The sequence below is a fragment of the Palaemon carinicauda genome, chromosome 31 (genome assembly GCF_036898095.1).
Source record: "Palaemon carinicauda isolate YSFRI2023 chromosome 31, ASM3689809v2, whole genome shotgun sequence".
NCBI classification, from domain to species: domain Eukaryota; kingdom Metazoa; phylum Arthropoda; class Malacostraca; order Decapoda; family Palaemonidae; genus Palaemon; species Palaemon carinicauda.
The window spans coordinates 79,270,864-79,293,925 of record NC_090755.1 but is presented as its reverse complement, the minus strand read 5'-3'; the positions used below and the strand labels follow the sequence as shown (position 1 = coordinate 79,293,925).

The 23,062-nt window shown below is 38.3% G+C and overlaps 1 long non-coding RNA gene across 4 annotated transcripts in view; it reads left to right on the top strand.

Moving 5' to 3' along the window:
- Window positions 1-21,428, top strand: part of LOC137625030 (uncharacterized) — a 65,233-nt gene extending 43,805 nt beyond the window's left edge. For all 4 annotated transcript variants that reach the window (XR_011040810.1, XR_011040812.1, XR_011040811.1 and 1 more), the window contains 2 exons: window positions 4,021-4,107; window positions 21,066-21,428. This is a non-coding gene — a long non-coding RNA (uncharacterized lncRNA). The remainder of the gene's footprint in view (window positions 1-4,020; window positions 4,108-21,065) is intronic.
- The last annotated feature ends 1,634 nt before the right edge of the window (window positions 21,429-23,062 follow it).

Genomic DNA, 23,062 nt, shown 5'->3' with positions numbered 1-23,062 from the left:
GTCACATCGAACGTTATAGCGGTAACTTAATTGTTCGGCAACTTTGAAAATTGGGCTGATACTTGCTGCTTCTCATACTTTTTATTTTAGATGGTTTCATAATTGAGGGGGGTACAAGTTGACTTATAACTGAAGTTAGGAAAAGTATTTTGGATATGGAATGGACAATCATCTTTAGTAACAGTTTAGAATTACAGTATCGTAAATTATCATTCTGTCTTTAGCGGCAGTTTGTTATTGATGATTAAACGCGCCTCCCCCCCCAAAAAGAAAAAAAATAGATTTCCTACTTTGCTACGTATGTATGATTTTATATAGATACAGTAAATAATATTTGTAATAACATATTTACTAAAAGCTTTTAATATCATTATTTATCACTTTCATCATGCACGTTTAATGCCTTCGTTTGTTTATTATGATGGAAGGTTTCCGTTTTAGGCGGCGTCATAAAGAAAAAAATTATATAAATGGCATTCATTTAATTTATTTGGAAGTCCTAAGAAAAATTAAGTAGAACATTGGTAATAACAAAATCAACATATAGTCAATACAAGTTGGGAGTGGCGCTAATTTCAAAATTTAAACTTGCGATGAAATCTACGGATGTTTACGAACATGTTTGGACTTCCGTCAATTTGTGTTCGTATATCTGGATGTTCGTAACACGGATGTTTGTATCTTGGGGAGCATCTGTATAAACTAGATATCGGCGTCAATGACCTTAGATGTCAAAATGCCTGTAAACTTAATCACTAGCATGGCTTAAGTAATTACAACATGGCTTGTATCCAAGTAAACACAATCAACTTGAAAACCCACCTGATTCATGTCATGACATCAGGAAGGACTATTAATGTACGAGTGTAGTGTGATGTGCTTGTAAACAATTGCTTAATGAAACTACAGTACATTAACTATACCCAGGTTCCATAGATTTTATGAAATCTTTGTTGTAACTTGACTGTGGTTTCCCTGTGAAAGGTACATTAATGATGGATATGTTTAAGGTAAAGTTGTCTTTCAGGCTGTTGGTTCCTTATTGAAAAGCTGAGATAAACCATGCTTCTTTATCCCTCAGAGGAATAGACAGACTGGTTCTTATGTAAGAAGTAATGTAGACTATTATTTTCAGCTCATTGCTTCTGTGTGCTCCTTTTACAAAGGATGCAGTATTGTAATTTGTACATAGTCTACTCTACTGTATAGTATAACACATTTGGTTATTGTCAGTGTTTAATGGTATGCAGTTTTATTGCAAAACATTGGCATTTTATAATTTTCATGGCTATCATAACTGATAATGTGGAATCATGTTTTTTTCATTTTTATAATTAGTGGCTTTTTTTTTTCCATTTTGATGTAAATATTTTTTATTTTCGTAAACAGTAGTAAGCATTTCTTTTCCTGAAGTGTCTAATCCCCAGCAAACATTTTTTTAATATGTTATTTACTTCCTTTCTAAAATCTTAACTGAGATTTAAGGTATTTATTATATATTGCTGATTTTCCCCAGAATTAAATCAAAGGTCATATTACCAGTTTATTCGGGAAACTCTATTAAGAAAATAACAGGGAAGTTCTATGGTTCTAACTAGGACCCTTTGCCTTGTATAAAATCAAGGGGTGCGCAGTTCCCAGTACGTTCTTGACTGTTCACTTTTTGCCCAGATCTCTGAGCATTTCACTCTATTTTCTTGTGTAGTGAAAAGTAGTTGTTGCAGTTGGCGTTCGGACACTAGGCAGTCTGTGTGCTTCGTCTGGCCACAGTCCGCAAACTACTACAGCACAGTAAGGTCGGCATTGGTTAAAGAAAGTGGTGTGATTCTACTTAACATTAAAACGGACTGAAGTAGTTGTTTACACAATCAGGAATAAAGGTTAGAATCCCAAAGTCTTCGTTGGTTGACTGAAGAAAGGAGGAGAAGTTAATATCAGGAGGGGACGAGCTTTGTTATTGAAATATCACGGGTTTGATATGCGAAAGATTTTAACTTCCTTTTGGTTTATATTTATATACAACTTACTCAGTGCGTTAATGTGTGTAGTATCGGGCATGTTTTGACATGAGAAGGATGTCATCGTAGTGAAGGGGTTAAAGGACTCTAGTTTATGTGGCTATGAAAGATACAATCAAATATTTGTGATTATCTTTCTTAAATGTTATGCAGTTGGTACTTGCAGCTAAAATCATTTTCTATTCAGGGCTAGGTGTGGAAATAATCGATTATACTTTGATAAAATTTACTGTTCCAGTACTAAGATAGTTGTTGTATTTTTCAAATACTTACAGTACTTCATTAGCACTACCCACCCACATCCCTACAATTATTCGTAGAACTTTTAAGTAAGGTACATTTAATTACTTAGAGGAGAATGACCCACTAGAATCATGGCATCTGTAGTTCCCTTCCCGACAAGGATTGCTTAAATTTCTTTCTTTGAATTATGAGGTTGAACTGTTTATATCATGCAAAACAATGAAATTTGGAAAGTATTGAAATAATGAATTATAAATGTTGAGAGTTGACAATTCCTCAAAATTGCTTTAAAATTAGACGCTTGTTTTTACTACTCGATTGAATGGGACTTATGCTAATGAATAATTTTGCTATATACCATATTTCCTGTGTCATAGGATGCTACAAGTGGTAAAATGCACCCTTAAATTAGCATAGCAGTTTAAAAAGAAAAAAAAAACTCTTAGCAGCAATTCCTAGCCAATGTGATTTTTGTTTGGCACAGTAAATTTTCATATTTTGGTTGTATTATGAAAGGATTAAGTTAATAATAATTAGTTGCATGCCGGTTATCCCAATTTTATTACATTTTCATATACGAATCCTCTAAACCTGTCGTAGTTACCACCACAACTGCACATTTAGTGTTTGGTGTTTCAAGTGTTGTTTACATGAACTCCGTTCCCAAATGTTCTTAACGTTTGTTAAAGAAGTAAAATTGTAGTAATATTTTCCAAACTCCTCATATATCCTACACATTTTCACACAATTATTGATCAAAGTCGTCTCCAGAAATTTCTCTAGGTGGAATACTTCTGCTAATGTATTGGATTCCAGGTCTAGTTCCTTTTCTTCTAATTTGGTTACACTGCACTCAACTAATAGTGAGATGTTTTTACCATAGTTGTATTCTACAACTGTCTGTCTGTATTACTTTGGAACTCGGGCAACAAAATCATTATCAGAATATTGCTTTATTACAAAATATTAACAAAATATGAGAAAATAAATAAATACATGAACAACTAATATGGCACAGCATCGTCTGATAGACCACTAGTTGACATGTTTACTTGTAAAATGGGGTGGGCGAGTCATCAGCTGATTACCAAAACAAACAAACACCTTGCAGCAGAACTTCATTAAACGAAGAGAAAACAAACAAACACCTTGCAGCAGAACTTCATTAAACGAAGAGAAAACAAACAAACACCTTGCAGCAGAACTTCATTAAACGAAGAGAAAACAAACAAACACCTTGCAGCAGAACTTCATTAAACGAAGAGAAAACAAACAAACACCTTGCAGCAGAACTTCATTAAACGAAGAGAAAACAAACAAACACCTTGCAGCAGAACTTCATTAAACGAAGAGAAAACAAACAAACACCTTGCAGCAGAACTTCATTAAACGAAGAGAAAACAAACAAACACCTTGCAGCAGAACTTCATTAAACGAAGAGAAAACAAACAAACACCTTGCAGCAGAACTTCATTAAACGAAGAGCAATATAAAAGTAAATTTATTTATTTCATATGAATGATAATTGTAGGTTTATATTTGTCTGGTGAGTGTGAGTGCTTGTATGTCATTTATTGGGTATTTGAGGGTTGTTAAACTCCCTTACACAACTTTTTCTTAATGTTACGATGCAGGGTGCTTTTTCGGGGGATTTTTCTGGGAAAAAGGTGCGTCTTATGACACAGGAAATATGGTGTATTAAATATATCATAATTTAACATAACTATCAAGCTTTTCTAATTGGATGCCTTTCTTACAGGATTGATGAAATTCCTTCCTATTGCAGTGTTGCAATAATTGTTTTGGTCCACAATTTGACTTCCAACATTTGCCAAATGAACTTATAGTAAGTTGAAAGTAATTTTTCCTGGTATAACAAAAGTTTTGATAAAAGGGGTCTATCGATAGCATTGTATGAAACCAGAGCAACTTTAAAGAATATCATCATCCAATGTATAGTAGTGCGTAAATATGAAAATACCGACAGCAATGCAAGTTGAAAGTTTGTGGTGCATTAAAGATGAATTGGACATTAAGTTAATTTCATTTTGTTAAAGAACAGCAAGTTGCTCCTGCGCAAATGCAAACCTTCATCCTTTACATAGTATAGAATGTCAGAGAAGCTGAAGTATATGGCTATTAAACTTTTCTAATAAGGTGTGAACAGGTAGGGAATCCCCTTCCCCCCTTATTTACTCAGTGAGCACTCCTGATTTCAGCTGTCAGTGAGAATAGACATTGTACCAGTTGCTAGAGTTTTAGCTTATTGAGTTTTCTTTTGCCTTCTTTCCAGCCTGTTAGGGGGGGGGGGGGGGTTGTTTGGGATGCCTGCGGATATGCGGACTTGCCTAGGGGTGTTTGGACGTTACAGCACCTTCATGATTTTTAATGGGATATTCTCTGATTCCCATAGATACTCTCAATGCCATTTGTTAATATCATCTCCATATCATATGCTGGAACTAGAATTTCAAAAGAGAAAACTACAAATATCAATTGAAGAAATTATTCAGTGGGTTGATATGAATTTATTTTAGTTTTCGACAAGCGAAACTACTGTTGTCCATTTCTGTTGTATTTGGGGAGTGCATCCAAACCCAGATATGTACATCAAAGGTTAACGTATCCCATGTGTAAGTGAAGCTAGAATTTTGGGATTAATATTGGATTGCAGGCTGACATGGATTCCTCACTTGCAAGCCTTAAAAGATAAATGTCTTGAGGCTCTAAATCTTTTAAAAGTATTGTCCCATAAATCGTGCGGGCAGACTGCAAAACTCCTTTAAAGTTATACAAGGCTTTTAATTAAAAAAAAATTATGGGTGTGAAGTATACTCCTCGTCCATCTCAAGCCGATTAAAGATTTTTTATTTTATACACCATACTGGTCCCAGATTGGCCACAGGAGCCTTTAGAATCTCGCTTATCCCAAGCCTTCTTGTTGACGGTGGAAAATTACCTCTAGACCTCTACCAAATGTCTTCTGTAGTTCGGTATTGGTTTAGGTTCCAAAGACTTCCCAATTCTTTAGTGTATCAGACTGCAAACCTTGTCAGGCATTGTAGGTACTTTTAAAGTTGCACCCAATATCGCAGTCTTTTGGTTTTCGGGAAAAACAATTGGTACACAGTCTTCATATACAGTAGCTATAAATAAGGGATTTTGATGAAGGAAAAATCTATTTCTGGGGAGAGACCTGTGACGCCCGGTGAAAAGTCCTTCTATCTACCTTTTCTGATATAAATCTTCCAAATATACCAGAGAAAAATAAAAGAATGGAATGCAGAGGTTACTACCCTCGCGCGAGCACCTCGTGAGTGTCGTGTCTACATCGGGGGGCGTGTGAAAACCACTATTCCCAGGCTGTCTTCCAATTAGATAACTCCTTCATCAAAGGGAAGGGCCGTAACAAAGACCCCAGAAACCACACTTGCACCACGCCACCGCCACCTACACGAACACCCTCCAGGTCATCCTTCTGCAAGAACACATGGCTTGGCAAGGAAAGGGTGGGTCCGTACAAAAATAACCGGGAAGGGATTCACCGCGCGTCACAGGTCTCTCCCCAGAATAGATTTTTCCTTCGTCAAAATCCCTTTTCTGGGTCGACTTGTGACAGCTGGTGAAAATGTACCAGAGAATGCCTTCCAAGCCCAATAAAGTAATAACATAATGAGGAGAATACAATCACCATGTACAACAATAATATAATATAATAATGTAAGAAACGTCCAATTACCAACTAGCCAAATGACATAGGGAACGTAAGTCTAAATAACTAAGACGACAAGGAATCAACTGAGTGTTGAATCGCAAAAGGCATCAAACCTTACATGTCTAAGCATATCTAAACATTAAAGGAACAGTAACTACAATAACAGTTAAACAATAGGAATTAAACATGGCAAATATCATAGGGCTAACGAACTACCCAGGAGAGTGGCGACGTGGTGTGAGTGGCGGGTAGGAGGGAGAAGAGAAGAGATGGAAGAAAGGAAGAAGTAGAGATTACTGGGGAGGGAAAGGCTCCCCGCTGCCATAGTCGGGTATTTAAGGGCCTGTAAGATCTTTAGATAGTGGCGTTTGACAACCATAGGGGATTTCCAACCCGTATATTTTTTAAAAATCATCAAAGTCCCTGTTCTGGAAGTAATTGATGGAGGTATCTACTGTCCGTATATCATGAGCCTGGGGAAATTATTCCGGATTAGTATGTTTAAAGAAGTAGAGGATTTGTTGCCTGATACCGTGAATGGAAATAGTACCTCCTTGTTCCCTGATAACAAAGGGGCCAGACGAGCGGGTGGCAGTTCTAGCTAAAAGGGCCTTGAGAGTAGTGACTGGACACAGAGAAAAAATCCTGGGGAAGAAGAATAATCTTCCGAGGGGAGCACATATTTGCGGATCCTCATCTTTTAGCTAGGAAAGCATTGTCTGGAGAAAGGAGTTCTTCGGCTGAAGGGAGGAAATCTATGTTTTCCGGGTTCGTGAGAGAGCTAGTTCTGATATTCCATCACCTGAGGCCAAAGCCGTTAGAAATAAGGTCTTCCTAAGAAGAGTGATATAAGAGCAGGATTCATTGCCCGTGTCCGGCGCAAGTTTTGAGGACACCGTTCAGAGACCAGAGTCCTTTTGTGGCCGAACTGAAGGTCAAATCCTAGCACATGTTTTTGGAATAGATGAGAGATAGGAATCAGCTAGGTTAATGCTAAACCCAACAAGGAAGATCTTCCAAGCTGACTTGATGGTGGTTAAAGTGCTAACTGTTAGGCCTTTGCCAAATAGGAACCTCAAGAAAGAGATGGCTATATTCGGAGACATACGAGCATGGTCTGAACCCTTAGGGAATCTGCTAGTTGTTAACCGTTTTACCCCCAAAGGACGTACTGGTACGTTTCACAAAAGCCATCCCTTTACCCCCATGGACGTACCGGTACGTCCTTGCAAAAAAATGCTATAAAAATTTGTTTTTCATATTTTTTGATAATTTTTTGAGAAAATTCAGGCATTTTCCAAGAGAATGAGACCAACCTGACCTCTCTATGACAAAAATTAAGGCTGTTAGAGCAATTTAAAAATAATATACTGCAAAATGTGCTGGGAAAAAAATAACCCCCTGGGGCTTAAGGGTTGGAAATTTCCAAAAACCCCGGGGGTAAAAGGGTTAACGGCCGAATCATATTGGCGAATTGTCGAGTCCCTTTTGTCTGATTCGATGAAGAGATCGTTTTCCGGTTCAATGTTCGCGTCTCTACGAGCTGCAAACTTCCTGTAGTCCACAAAGTTAGAGTTTTGGCTATCCTTGAGTAATCTGACACAGTGAGTTTGGATTACTTGAGTCAGTTTGGGGAACGGGATCTGGAAGGGACGGAGTTTCAACTCGAGGAGGAGAGGAAACCAACTGTTCTTGGCCAGTGAGGTGGTACTAAAGCCACTGCCCCCCGAAGGGGCGTAGTTTGTGTAAAAGTCTCATTGGAAGATTCACTGGGGGAAATAGGTAAACCTTCTTCTGATGGTTCCTGAATATCCACCGGAATGAAATTATGTCTAGAGACCATTCTGACTCCAGTGGTTCCGTCCTGGCTAGTGAGTCCGCTCTCACATTCTGGACTCCCGCTAGGTGAGTTACTGACAGGAACCAGTTCTTTTCTGTTGGCCAGGCGAAGATAGTGACCAGGATCCGATTCAGGTTGGGTGACTTGGATCCTCCCGTTGATGCCGTGTACTACGTCTGTTCTGTCTGACACTACTCTGATGTGGCTCGACCTCGGAGGAGTCTCTCTTCAGGGTCAAGAACACTGCCATGGCTTCGAGAACATTGATATGGGACTGTTTCATGGCGGGTGACCAAGAGCCCTGAAACATCTGATGTTCGGAGTAATCCCCCCCATCCACTTAGAGGCGCGGCTGCATGGAATGTCACTTGTGGAGGTGGGAATTGTAGAGGAACCGATTTGGAGAGGTTCTTCGATTCGGACCATGGGCGTAGTCTTATTTTCAAGACAGAGGGGATCTTCGAGACCTTGTCTCTTAAAGGTACTGTAGCTCTCTTTCTCCAAACTCGATTGATGTCTTTGAGTTTGGATTTTAATAGGAGACCTGTTATTGGAGTGAATTGGGGAAGACCGATGATACTTACTAAGGTTCTTCTGGGCACCTGTTTGTGTTTGAGAAAATTCGTGATCTTGGAAGCTATTCCTCTTACCTTTTTGGAAGGGAGAGACAACGTGTTCTTCGAAAGGTCGCACTGAATGTCTAACCAATCTAAGTGGCCTGATGGTTGCAGGCGAAACTTTTGGAGATTGACCCGAAATCACAGGTTGTCGAGAAATCGAAGTACTTCCTTCGTAGCTCTGTTGCCTTCTATGGCCGACCGGGCCCAAATGAGCCAACCATCCAGATAAGCAATGATCTCTATCTCTTGATTCCTGAGTTGTTCTAACACTGTCTCTCCCAGTTTCGTGAATATCCTGGGATCAATGTTGAGGCTGAAGGGCATGTCTTGAACGCAAAGGCTTTCCTGCCTAGGCGGAAACCCAGATAAGAAGAGAAATTTCGAGCTATAGGCACATGATAATAGTCGTCGTTAAGATCGACAGAGGTGGTGACGGCCCCACGGGGAAGTAAGGTCCGTACCTGAGACATAGACATCATCCGGAACTTGTCGCAGAGAATGTAAGAGTTTAGCTTTGACAAGTCCCGGTCCACTCTCAATGCCGACAAGCCTTTCTTTGGAATTGTGAACAGGCGGCCTTGGAACTTCGGTGATCGGTCCCGTTTGATTGCTTTCTTCTTGAGTAACTCTGTGGTGTACTCCTTCAGGATGGGAGTGGATTTCTGGGAGAGGGTCACTGGTGGAGGAGGAGGACCTTGTGGCCATTTCCACTTCAAACCTTTAGGGATTATGCTATGAGGCCACGGACCGAAGGTCCAATGGTCTTGAAAGTGGTAAAGTTTCTCCCCTACCGGGACTACCTCGTTGTGAGGGAGTGAACCTAGGGGGATCCGGATGCATAGTCGACGAATCAGAGGAAGACTGTGATGTCGAGTGGGTAACTGACTATTGATGGCAGTGACCCCGGTTCGTTTTGTAGAGGGCAACTCTCTGCTTCTTCTTGAAGAAAGCTTGCTTTTGGTCTTCGAACTTCTTTTTGGCAGTGAGGCCCCGCCTTTCCTGCAATTTTGGATTGCTCTCGTATCAACTTGTAGAACCTTGTTCACCTCCTCCTGAGGGAAGAGGGTTTTACCTCATCAGGAGGAACTATCAGCCTGCTCGATTCCTGTCTGATAGAGGCCTCAGACAGAACGTATTTCCCACAACTAACCCGATCAGACCACCAAACGTGTAGGTCGAATTGGAAGGGCAGAGATTGGTTCTTCCTGAATATCCGAAACAAAGTCTCAGTGGGATAAAACGAGGCTAGGGTCTCCCCGAGGTGGGGTCCGGCTCTTTAAGAGCCGGTATGGCCGAACCTTCTTTGTCAGTTTGAATAGTAAGACCTGTCCATTTATCCATAATAGGCAAGGCAACAATGAGAGCATCTGTAGATATGGCGTATTCCCCATTGTGTGGGGTGAGCTTGGAATTATCGTAACCCCCCAGACCGACAACATCCTGGTCCAGACAGATCGGGCCTGCCCTTTAGGAAATAATACCGTTACCTTCGGTACCTTGTCTAACCTAACCAAGGCATGCTCTTTCAATCGAACGAATCCGTTGAATGGGAATTCTAGTACCTGAGAGTAAATTCTAGGTCCCCCAGAGGGAGGATGTCTATGCCATCCAGAGTTATGGTACCATCTATATATGGAACATGTAAGGCAAATATCTATGCGTTGTTTTTATCGAAGAAGGTTACTTAGATACGCCTGGGGCTGTAGGGGGAGTCATCCGAGTTCCTGAACGGATCCGACTCACCACCATATCTTTGAGCTCCGTCATAGCCCCTTGGCTTTCCCTAGAATGTGTTGCTTTTAGCATTCACTGTTTATGCATGGTAACATGAACATCAGGATCCTTTGAGGGTCCTAGGTCGGTGACGCAGGTAATTGCAAAGCTGAAGGCTCAAAACTCATCCCCACCTACCTGCCCGTCCATGGGGTCGACGTCCAACCTTAGAGAGGACACTCCGAGGAGATAGGGACCTCTAGATGGAGCATTCCTTCCAAACCTTGATACCCAAGGGCAGAGAGCCTCTCTTGCAGGCCGGAGAGATTCATCATCATCCTGAAAGAAGTGAGGGGATTAGTGATGAAGGAGTAGCGAGGACAGCTCGTAGCAGAACGTGCATGACTCCGGGAACCATACCATGTAGGCGGACCTTCTGTAAAAGAAAGGGGACATAAGTCTGGATGTTCCTTGAAACTTTGGTTAGTGATCCTATTCACAGGCTGGGATCAGCCGTATAACTAATGAAATGCCTATATTTATGCATATATTTAATTCTAACTATGTATAAATATGGATAAATATCCATACATCGTGTTCAAATAGAAATAAATTAATTATGCCTATATTTATGCATATATTTAATTCTAACTATGTATAAATATGGATAAATATCCATACAACATCATGTTCAAATAGAAATGAATTGATTATGCCTATATTTATGTATATATTTAATTCTAACTATGTATAAATATGGATAAATATCCATACAACATAGTGTTCAAATAGAAATAAATTTCCACTCAGTACTTGGAACCGAACGCTAGCCCCTTCTAATGAATAGCCAGGTCGAAACCAACCATGCCATGAGATGCTATCTACTGTTCCTTGAGGCTCTGGTCAGTGAACAGATGAATCAATAGAATACTAACATCCAGTAACCACATAACATGTAACTATAACCTCATCAGTAAAATAATGTTAACCCCGGTTCTGAACGTCTGAGTCAGGGGTGGCCAACCTATGGCGCATACGCCAACAGTGGCGCATTTCATGATTACAAGTGTCGCACTATACCCCAAGATAGTAAATTGAATGACTTTTCTTTAAAATTGCTAATTATGTTCATATATTTTTATTAGGACTTTCAAGAATAGCTAATGAATATTACCAACGCAAATTCAAAGTGTCATTAAAGTAAGTACAGTTTACTTTGTATTCATGTTAAATCCTTTCCTTTACAGCTAAAACCAAAGATTGGCCACCCGTGGTCTGAGTGATCTCTGTTGCCACCGGAGATCCGGTGAGAAAGATCCGTCACAGTGAAAACGTGAACATCAGAGGAAATCTAATATTAACCTCAATGCTGAACGCCTGTACGATATCCGGTTAAGCCGGAGATTCGATGAAAAGGACCGTAATAACGATATTGTGATTATTCATGAAAAAGGGTTCATACCCTGGTTCTGATCGTCTGATTGATCTAAATGTTAACTCCGGTTCTGATTGACTGAATGAACTCTGTTTGTACCGGAGAACCAGTGACAAAGGTCCGTCATCGTGAAATCGTGACCCTCATCGGTACGATAACATTCCTCAATACTGAATGTCTGTGTTATCTCCAGTGAAGCCGGAGATTCGATGAAAAAAGGGACCGTAATAATGTAATTGTGATCAATCATGACAAAGGTTCATGTGCAAAAGGCCGCAGCCGGAGTCTGAGTGCCGGATTTGACCGTTGCACTCCAATTATCTGACTAGTTCTCACCCAATGAGTGTCCATTATAGCGGAGTATAACTCAAGGCGGAGCTAAGGGTGTCGGCATAAAGCGACCCCAATTAATGACTCATACACTAACGTAACCTATTAATAGTGCTAGCTACAGTATATTAACAGTAACCACATCAATAAAACGTGTATATCATTAAACGTAATATCACCAACTCGGAGAATAAGCGGAGGCAGGAATAACTCGTGATCGTAAAAAAAAAACGGAAAACGGGAAATCCACCTCTCTTACTCGAGCTAATAAAGAAAACGAGAGAAGGGGTAATTCCTATCTGTAAGACAGAAAACTAGCACTCTATGCTCTCGCTCTCAAGGTTACATAATAAAAAACCAACATCACACAATAATATGATAAGAAAAATAATAAAATACTGTAGATTGCTTTTTCTTAGTAATTGTAATAACCAAGAACGAAGAATAACGACAACGTAACAAATAAACAAGTATATAGTCTAAATCTGAGTGATCTCTGGGCACCTTCCTGAGGCGAGTACAAAACTATAACAAAGACTAAATCGCTATTCTTCGTAGGTCCAAATTGGACTTGCTAGCAAATAAATACCATAGTAAAAACTAATAATAAATAATGATAATAAAATTGGTCATAAAACGTAAGTGATATAACCTAGATGACAGAGTACCAGAAGGGCAATAATAACTTGAAAATTACTGAAGCGAACACAACCTAAAATGGCTGCCGATACCGAGGCAGGCCAATCTCTTCCAAAAAAAAAAATCCACAATACTGGAAACAGAACAAATGCCCGGTACTGCAATAAACTGTCAAAACAAACTATGGTACTTAACATTGGTAAAGGTGAAGTAGCAACGTCAGTCATGTTGAATTAACGACAAACACTTCGAGAAACACTGGGCAAAAAAAATTTTTAACTTTGCGGGCAAGTCCAAAACAGAAGGATGACCTGGAGGGTGTTCGTGTAGGTGGCGGTGGCGTGGTGCAAGTGTGGTTTCTGGGGTCTTTGTTACGGCCCTTCCCTTTGATGAAGGAGTTATCTAATTGGAAGACAGCCAGTGAATAGTGGTTTTCACACGCCCCCGATGTAGACACGACACTCACGAGGTGCTCGCGCGAGGGTAGTAACCTCTGCATTCCATGCTTTTATTTTTCTCTGGTATATTTGGAAGATTTATATCAGAAAAGGTAGATAGAAGGACTTTTCACCGGCCGTCACAGGTCGACCCAGAAGAGGGGGTTTCCAGTTAAGATATCATCAACCCCTCCTTGGAAATTATCAGAGATATCTTTCTGTAAGTATTTTATTGGTATTAAAAAGAATGAATAAAAGTCGGTTCTCTTCTTATGGAACATGTTGCAGAACATATTTAATGCCGATTATATGGCATACTAACCACTATTGAAAAAATAAGTGTTGAAAGAGGAAGGCAATTTTACCATTTTTAGTGATGCATGAAGTGTCCTACAAGCTTTAGAAGTTTTTAATTCCAGCAACCCTGAAGTTTTAAAGATTGTAGTGGTTCTTTATTATTGATATTATTACTTGCCAAACTACAACCCTAGTTGGAAAAGCAGAATGCTATAAGCCCAGGGGCTCCAACAAGGAAAATAGTCCAGTGAGGAAAGGAAACAAGGAAATAAGCGAAGTAATTACCATTTTAAGTAAAATATTTCAAAAACAGTAACATTAAAATAGATATTTCATATATAAACAATAAAATCTTGAAAAAACTAAGACGAAGTGAAATAAGATAGAATAGTGTGCCCGTGTGTACCCTCAAGCAAGAGAACTCTAACCCAAGACAGTGGAAGACCATAGTTAGAACTGTGGCTCTTCAACATCTGAATCACAGCATTGATAATGTTTCTTTAACTTCGTATGACTTAAATTTTAGGTGTGATTCTCAACAGCATATTTACTTTTGAGAAAAACATTAGGTCTGTCTTCAATTGCACGAAAAATTAGCTTATTGAGAGTGTCTCAAGATTTTGGTGATCAATCTATTCTGAAGAAGTGTTTTAATTCTTTCATTTTACCTTGGTTCGAGTAATGTTTTCCTGTCTGGTCTTCAGTTGCTGATTCTCATCTTAATTTATTGGACAGGAACTTATGATCTATTAAATTTCTTATTCCTGATCTAGCTGATAATGTCTGGCACAGTCATTCATTCCATTCACTATGCATGTTGCATAAGAACTTTTATAATTCTGACCATCCTTTACATTTAGATCTTCCCGGACAGTTCCATCCTGTTCGTAATACTAGTTATGCAGTTAATTCTAATAGTTAGGCCTTCTCCATCATGAGGCTCAATACTACACAGTACTCTAGAAGTTTAATTCCAGCTGTTACCAATTTGTGGAATGATCTTCCTAATCGGGTTGTTGAATCGGTAGAACTTCAAAAGTTCAAACTTGTAGCAATTTTTTTTTTTTTGCTGAACAGGCTTACTCAAGTATTTTTATAGTTTCATTTATCAAATATCTGTTTTAATGTTATGTTTTTGAAATATTATATCTCAATTTTTCATTACTTATATCGTTTATTTATTTCCTTTCCTCACTGGGCTATTTTTCCTTGTTGGAACTCTTGGGCTTAAAGGAAAGTATCTTGCTTTTGCAACTAGGGTTGTAGCTTACCTAGTAATAATAATAATAATAATGACAGAGGATCCTCAACATCCGGATCTCAGCACGTCGCGTCGGTCAGTTCTCTGTTCTTGTGTGCATCGTGTAGTTGTACCCTGTTCGGTCCGTTATTAACAATGCTTATTATCTTCCTTTTTTCACGTTTCATTTTTTATTTCACGTATAATCATGGGTCCTAAAAAGCTTACTTTTGGTACAGGTATTAGTAGTGGAGAGAAAAGGAAGAAGGCAATGCTTTCATTAGAATTGAAGCAAGAAATTGTAGAAAAACATGGGTGAGGTGTGCGTGTGAGTGATCTGGCTAAACAATATGGCTGGAACATGTCTACCATCTTGACGATAATCAAGCAGAAGGCAGACATTAAAACAGTCAAACCATTGAAGGGAATCACCATTATTTCAAATCGTCGCAGCCCTACCCTGGAAGAGATGGAATGCCTTTTGTTAATATGGATAAAGGACAAAGTTTGTTTCCGATACAATCACTGAAACGATCATTTGTGAGAAGGCCAGCGCTATCTATTGTGACTTGAAGGCGGCCAGCTCCTGGGGTGACGCGGGGATGAGTTCAACCGATCCTACGACGGAGGAATTTAAGGCGTCTCACGGTTGGTTTGAGAAATTTAAGAGACGCACCAGGATTCATTCAGTTGTTTGGCACGGAGAGGCTTAAAGTTCGGACACCAAGGCTTCCAACGATTTTGTTAAGTTCAAAAAGATCGTGGAGGATGAAGGCTATGTAGAGCAGCAAGTTTTCAATTGTGATGAAACCGGTCTTTTGGAAAAAGACGCCTAGTCGAACATACATCACCGCCGAAGAAAAGAAAATTTCTGGACTTAAGCCTATGAATGACTCTTGCCCTATGTGCCAACGCCAGTGGGGACTGCAAAATTAAGCTGTTATTGGTTTATCATTCCAAAAACCTTAGGGCATTTAAGGCACATAGTCAATAAGGACATGCTGCATGTTTTCTGGCGTGCTAATTCTAAGGCTTGGGTTACTAGGCACTTCTTTGTTGAATGGGTAAACCAAGTTTTTGGCCCTGCTGTCAAGAAGTACCTTTAGGAGAGGAATTTGCCTTTAAAGTGCTTGCTTTGCTTGGATAATGCTCCCGCTCACCCTCCAGGATTCGAAGATATCATCATCAACCAGTTCAAGTTTATTAGAGTGCTGTATCTTCCACTGAACACCACCCCCTATCCTCCAGTCCATGGACCAGCAAGTCATCTCTAATTTTAAGAAGCTCTACACCAAGCACTTATTTAAGCAGTGCTTTAATGTCACGCAAAGCACCAACTTAACTTTGCTTTAATTTTGGAGGAGCCATTTCAATATCGTGCACTGCTTGAAGAGCATAGTTCAGGCTTGGGAGGGAGTAACTTGACAGACACGGAATTCAGCTTGGAAGAAGCTTCGGCCTGATGCCGTTTCTCCCAGAGATTTTGAAGGTTTTGGCCCTGAAGCTGAACCTGTGCTTGCCGTAGATGATGTAGAAGAGATTGTATCTCTTGGCAAGTCCATGGGTCTGGAGGTCGATGGAGATGACATCACTGAACTCGTCGAGGAGCATCATGAAGAGCTCACCACCGAGGAACTCGAGGAGCTGCATGCCATGCAGAATGATGAGTTCCAAGCGCAGTTGTGAGAGTCGGAGGAGATCAAGGAGGTAGAACACATCCTAAGTTAGTCCGCAATAAAAGAGATGTTAGCACATCATCAACACGTGGTTGACTTCGTTGATAAGTATCACCCATAGAAACTAAAGGTTTGCCGTGCAGTTTCGCAATTTGATGATGTCTGCTTAACCCATTTCAGAAAAATAATGAAAAGCTATACCAAGCAACTTTTCTCGATAGTTTCTTTAAAAAAATCTACAAAGCGGTTTAGTGATCGTGATGAAGAGAAAGAAAGCGAAGCAAAGAGAACTAGGATTGAAGTGAGTGAAAGTGATGAAAATTAAAATAAAAAAAAAAGTGTAAAAAAATAGAGAATATAAAAATTAAATAAAATTAACAAGCTAAGTTAGGTTAAAGTTCACGTAGTGTAAGTTAGAGCAAGTACGGTACGTTATCGCAGTCACCATCTCTACCTCCTCGCCGACCGTCCGTCTCCTGCGTAGCAAAGCCTACACCTCCGTTGGCCTGTCTCTAAGGTAAAGTGACAATAAAAACCCCTTTTTTTATTCATTATTTCTTTATAATTATTCTTTTTTACATCTGTTATATAATGCAATTGTATTATTGCTATGTGTAAGTATGTGTAGTAATTTATTAAGGAGTTATCATAGGTTTTTGGGCTGTAGAACGGATTACACAAATTACGGTGTATTCTTATGGGAATATTCGCTCCAACATACGATCGTTTTAACATACGATCTAGGTCCCGGAACGAATTAAGAATGCATGTAGAGGTTCCACTGTATTTCTTTTAACTCTATATGACTTGAAATTTTAGGTGTGATTCTCAACAGCAAATTTACTTTTGAGAAACACATTAGGTCTGTCTTCAATTGCACAAAAATATTGGCTTATTGAGAAAGTCTTTTAACATTTTTGGTAATCAATTTATTCTGAAGTGTTTTAAATCTTTTGTTCTACTTTGTTTTCGAGTATTGTTCTCCTGTCTGGTCTTTGACTGCTGATTCTCATCTTTATTTGTTGGACAGGAATGCACGATCTATTAAATTTCTTATTCCTGATCTAGATATTAATCTCTGGTACCATTGTTCAATTAGTTCGTTATGCATGTTACATAGGATTTTTCATAATTCTGATCATCCTTTACATGCACATTTTCCTGGACAGTTTCATCCTGTTCGTAATACTAGGCATGCAGTTAATTCTAATAGTCAGACCTTCTCCATCATGAAGCTCAATACTAGACAGTATTCTAGAAGTTTTATTCCAGCTTTTGCCCAAGTTGTGGAATGATCTTCCTTAACAAGTTATTGAATTGATAGAAATTCAAAAGTTCAAAATTTCAGCAAATGTTTTTATGTTGTACAGGCTGAAATAGTTTTTTTTATAGTTCATTTATGAAATCTCTGTTTTGATGTTACTGTTTTTAGAATATTTTATTTTATTTGTTCATTATTTCTCAGATCATTTATTTCCCTATTTACTGTCTTCACTGGGCTATTTTTCCTTGGACCCCTTGGGCTTGTAGCATCTTGCTTTTCCAACTAGGTTGTAGCTTGGCTAGTAATAATAATACCAACATTAATCGATACCCTATTGAAAAGAATTCACCTGACTTCAGTATGAACTCAACAGATATTGAAAATTTTATTAATATTTTTTTTATTTAAAATGGATATAGGTATACCTCAAAACGACCTTTCGTTCAATGTTAATTCAGAGATACGAAATTTTATTTTGACAGCTTCGATAATTATCTAACTACCTAGTTACGAATATGTAGTGGCAGCACAGTCGTGTGTATAAACGGATGCATGCTTAGTTTGATACGTTGGGTGTAGGCAACTGGCAGCGAATCTATCGTCTCGGTAGCTCTCCCAGCATCACATGTTCTCAACAATATCTTGTGCTGTCGCATTCATTTGTGTCTTTTTACTAGGGGAAGGCCAAGGTTTGGGTGGATGGATGGAGTGAAGAAAGCTCTGGGTGATAGGAGGACAGATGTGAGAGAGGCAAGAGAGCGTGCTAGAAATAGGAATGAATGGCGAGCGATTGTGACAGTTTCAGTTGGCCCTGCTGCTTCCTCCGGCCGCCTTGGATGACCGCGGAGGTTACAGCAGTAGGGGATTCAGCGTTATGAAGCTTCATCTGTGGTGGATAATGGGGAAAGGGTGGGGGTATGGAACCCAAGCAGTACCAGCCGAACTCAAGAGTCCCTCGTCAGCCTGGGAGGAACGTAGAGAGGAAAGGTCCCTTTTTTCATTTGTTTGATGTATGCTACCCCCCAAGAAAGGGGGAAGTGCCTTGGTATATGGATGAATTTTTTCTCGTGCACCTACGTATTCCCTCATTGCTTAAGATGTCCAAGAAAAAGAAGTGTAATTCCTTTAAGATCTGCTAAGAAGTAAAGACCAATTACCATTGAAACTAAATTAAAAATAGTAAACATGTAGGCAGAATAAAAATTCTTTTGATTGGAAGTGGTATGAGGTTGGCGCATTCTATAAGATTTCTATGATACTTAAGGACAAGGAATTTTCAAGGAGTTGGCAAAACCAAAATAATTATAAGGTTGTAGGTTGGTCTGAGCACCAGCTACCCGTTTAGATACTACCGCTAGAGTGTTACTGGGCCTTTTGACTGGCCAGACAGTACTACATTGGATCCTTCTCTCTGGTGACGGTTCATTTTCCCTTTGCCTACACATACGCACCGACTAGTCTGATCTATTCATTACATATTCTCCTGTGTCCTCATACACCTGACAGCATTGAGATTACCAAACAATTCTTGTAAACCCCAGGGGTTACTGCATTGTAATTGTTCAGTGGCCACTTTCCTTTTGGTAGGGTAGAAAAGACACTTTAGCTATGATAAGTGGCTCTTCTAGGAGTAGGACACTCCAAAATCAAACCGTTGTTCTCTAGTCTTGTATAGTGTCATAGCCTCTGTACCATGGTCTTCCACTGCCTTTGGTTGGAGTTCTCTTGCCTAAGGGTACACTCGGCACACTCTTCTACTTTATTTCTCTTTCTCTTGTTTTGTTAAGTTTTGATAATTTGCATAGGAGATATTTATTTTAATGTTACTCTTCTTAGAATATTTCATTTTTGCTGATGTTCCCTTGGTTCAACATGAAATCTCATTTCCTTGATGAAATCTTGAGACAGGCAAGGGGGCCTCTCAAACTGGGGAATATTTTCCTCGGATTCTAAATTTCTCTCTTGCTTTATTACTATGCAATTTTTGGGTCTAACCTTCAACAGAAAGTTGACTTGAGTATCTTGAATGCTAAAATTTAAATGTTTTAAATATTTTAATTTCTTTTTAAATATTATTGGTCCATGCATCTTGGGTAAGAGATAATCAGACTTCTCAAATTTAGATTCCATTCACCATGACTGTCATCAGATTAGCTAATGGTGCTTTTAGGTTATCCTCCATCCCTAATTTTTTTCAAATGATGTATGCAAGTGGCCTCTGCTCTTATATTGCCAGTCTGCCATTCTTAGATATGGTTATAGGTTACATAGACTTCCCAATTTACTGTCCTTTAAAACTGACAAAAATAAAATTTCTTAGCAATGAGGCATAAGTTATTAATTATCCCTCCCTGGAAACTTGAGATTGCCCTCGAATGGCAACATGATGAATGATGAAGTTCAACCTCCCTTTTTTTAATATTTTTACTGACTGCTCTTGAATCCAGTGCTGTTGTTGGATTTGGATAACCAGTAATTCATATCGTTTGATTGTAAACATTCCCTTTAACATCGTCTATCTTTGTAGCAGAGCTGTATGTGATACTCTGACTGCTGTTGAAAAAAGTATCAATAATGAGAGAGGATAATTTTACCATTTTAGTGATGTAAAAATTATCGTCCAGGCATTGACTGTTTTTAGTACAACCATCCTTTTAATTTCAAAAATTTTAGAGGCTGTATATTTGTAGTATTGCAAGCATTGATGTTAAGTTCTGCTGGGTTTCAGTTCATGTAGGCGTGGCAGGAAAGGAAGAGGCAGACAATTTACTTCCTGGAAGATGGAAACTTCCATGTATTGACTTTGCCTTATATCAAAATATCTCTTGGTGATATTTAGCACAATTTTTTTTTAACGAGATAAATGCTTTACCGACATGGAAATACAATAAAAGAAGGTGGGGAAGTTTCCTCTGTCAGCTAAGAACTGGGGACATCATTTAACAATAATTCTTAATAACTGGCTGGTTGGTACTAACCCTTGTGGGATGATTGCTTGGTTCCCTAACTGTTAGACATTTACTGATTTAGTGGTCCCAGTCTGGGGTATCTTGGAGAATGACTCTTCTTTGGATCTCTGTGAGGATAACAGTTATGTCCTCGCCAGGAATTTATATCATGACAGTGGCATTTTCAAGTGCATAGTGGATGCTGGCATTGTTACTAGTTTTTACGATATAAAATCTTAAATGTTTTATTGTTAAGTTATTGATTCATATTTTTATAAATTAATCTTGAATTCTTTATTAACCATACTCCAAATAGCATAAAATAACCATTGTTGTTATAATGCCGGATAATTGCCAGTCAGTCATTAGTTTCTCTTTCTCAATGAGGTGTATGCATGGCAGGTATCTGAAAAATGTTTACAATACATGTTTGATATCTGGGGATTACACAGATTTTAATATCTGATAGTAATTTAGGGATGGTCATATTTCTTGAAATTTCAAAACTATAAACCATCTGTTTTCTAGGGGCTGAATGGGAATGTGATGGATGAAATTAATTCCAGGAATAGACTACATGCTTAAATATTTTTGCTTATAATGAACGTAACTCTGACAATGATGATTAATGCATTATTTTTTTCTTTTAGAAATCAAAATAAAGAAAACAGTCCGCTTTCCCCGTGTTTCCAAGTGAAGGATCATCAAGATTAATTGGCAGGAGGCAACCAAGCTGATTATTGTTAGTGCAGAGGACTCGGTCGACCCTTTGAGCTCTAATATGAACCACACAGTTCTCTGAATTGGCCTACTTTTTAACTCTCTGAAAGTGTTACGTAAGATTTGCAAGTACAAAATGGAGTTGCAAGTTTTCTACTAAAGGAAATCTGGTTGAGAATTATTGTGAATTTGTTACTTCTAAGTGAACAGGTAAGCCAGAAACACTGCTGCTAGTATGCCTTGTGTGTGGGGGTTTTGACTTTGAGCATAAATATCTGAATATTGCTTAAATTGTTTTGTTAGTTTATCTTATTAGTGGCTTTTAATAGTCTTATAATTTCATTTAGAAACCATGTCTGGTATAAATATTTTCAAAATTAGGAAATGAAAAATAATTGTTTTCCAAAGCAAATTGTTTAGTGTAAATTTTCCATTGATATTTTTTACACACACGGGTATTTGAAAGTATAAAGTGCGTTAATTATTAATAATACTAGAAAGCTCTCTGGAAATAAAGCTTTTAAAGACGTTTTTAAGCGATGGGAATATATCTGCTAGATATTTTATACGACTCCAAATTAAAGTTCATTGCTGAGGGGATTCAAACATTACTTATATAAAAGTACAGTAATGTATTTTAGTGAAGTGAGTGTAAAATGCTGATTTTTTTTATTAAGTTTTTACTATCATATACTTTAAAATATTGTCTTAAAAATTTTCAAGTACAATAAATTCTGAATGTTGATGATGTAATTTTTCATTCACCTGATGTACATATTGCCAATTCCTGTGATGTTCATATTGCCAATTCCTGAGACACTTAGTTTTGTCAATGTTAAGTTTTCTTTCCTTTCAGTAAACACTTCCTTTAATAAAGTAATGGCAATTTACCAGTTAGACAAGAAGGGAAGTTTTGTCAAAATGTTAAGTTTTCTTTCCTTTCAGTAAACACTTCCTTTAATAAAGTAATGGCAATTTACCAGTTAGACAAGAAGGGAAGTGTCAGTCTTTTTCAGTCTTGAAGCTGAAATATTGCTATAGTCTATTTTTTTAGAGGTGCATATTTGCACCGACTCACAGGGGTGCCCTTTTAGCTCGGAAAGGTTCCTGATACCTGATTGGTCGGAAGTATTTTTGTCCAAACACCTTCATAGTTCTCAAATAATTACCAAGTAATGTGAATCAAAACTTATTTACTAACCTATATTTCTCCATCAGATATATGTTTTGTCAATAAACAATGTGAAAGAATATATGAATTATAAAGTATCGTCATGGTAAGTCCAAATTTAATAAACAATCCGCTGAAGTCAATGATAGGAGCTTATTTTCGGATGCACACTTTATAATTTTATAATTTTTCACATATTTAAACACAAATTGGGATAAATTACACTGCATAAGTTGAACATGTTATTATAAACTTTCTTTGAATACCAGAATTTACCAAAAACATGGAATTAATAAAACCCGATATTTATGAAAACTTATGGGGAGGTGAAAGAACAGCCTGCAGAGGCCTGCCGGGAAAACAATCCCTTCTGACCTGTCATATTTTTTTTATTTTTTTTTTTTCTCGTAATATAGTTCGGCCTATTCCTTTCAGTTTGAATAGTCTTGGATTCTCTCTTCGTAATATTTTGCTTAGTATTTTCCCACATTCCTTTTCCTCACCTAATATCTATCTATTTTCCCTGATATCCCTTCTTTCATATATGGGATATCTGTACTTGGATTCCTTATGTTTTGTACTTTACGTCAGTAAGTATGTAAATAATAATAACATAAATTTTATGCTGTGTAGCAAGTATAGCCTATTCCGTAAACCTGTTCAGTAGCTCACATTATATCAAATGAAATTAAGCATGGTATTTTTTTTTTTATTCCCGCTTCTACACTTTTAATGAGACTTAGCACGCGCTTCCCT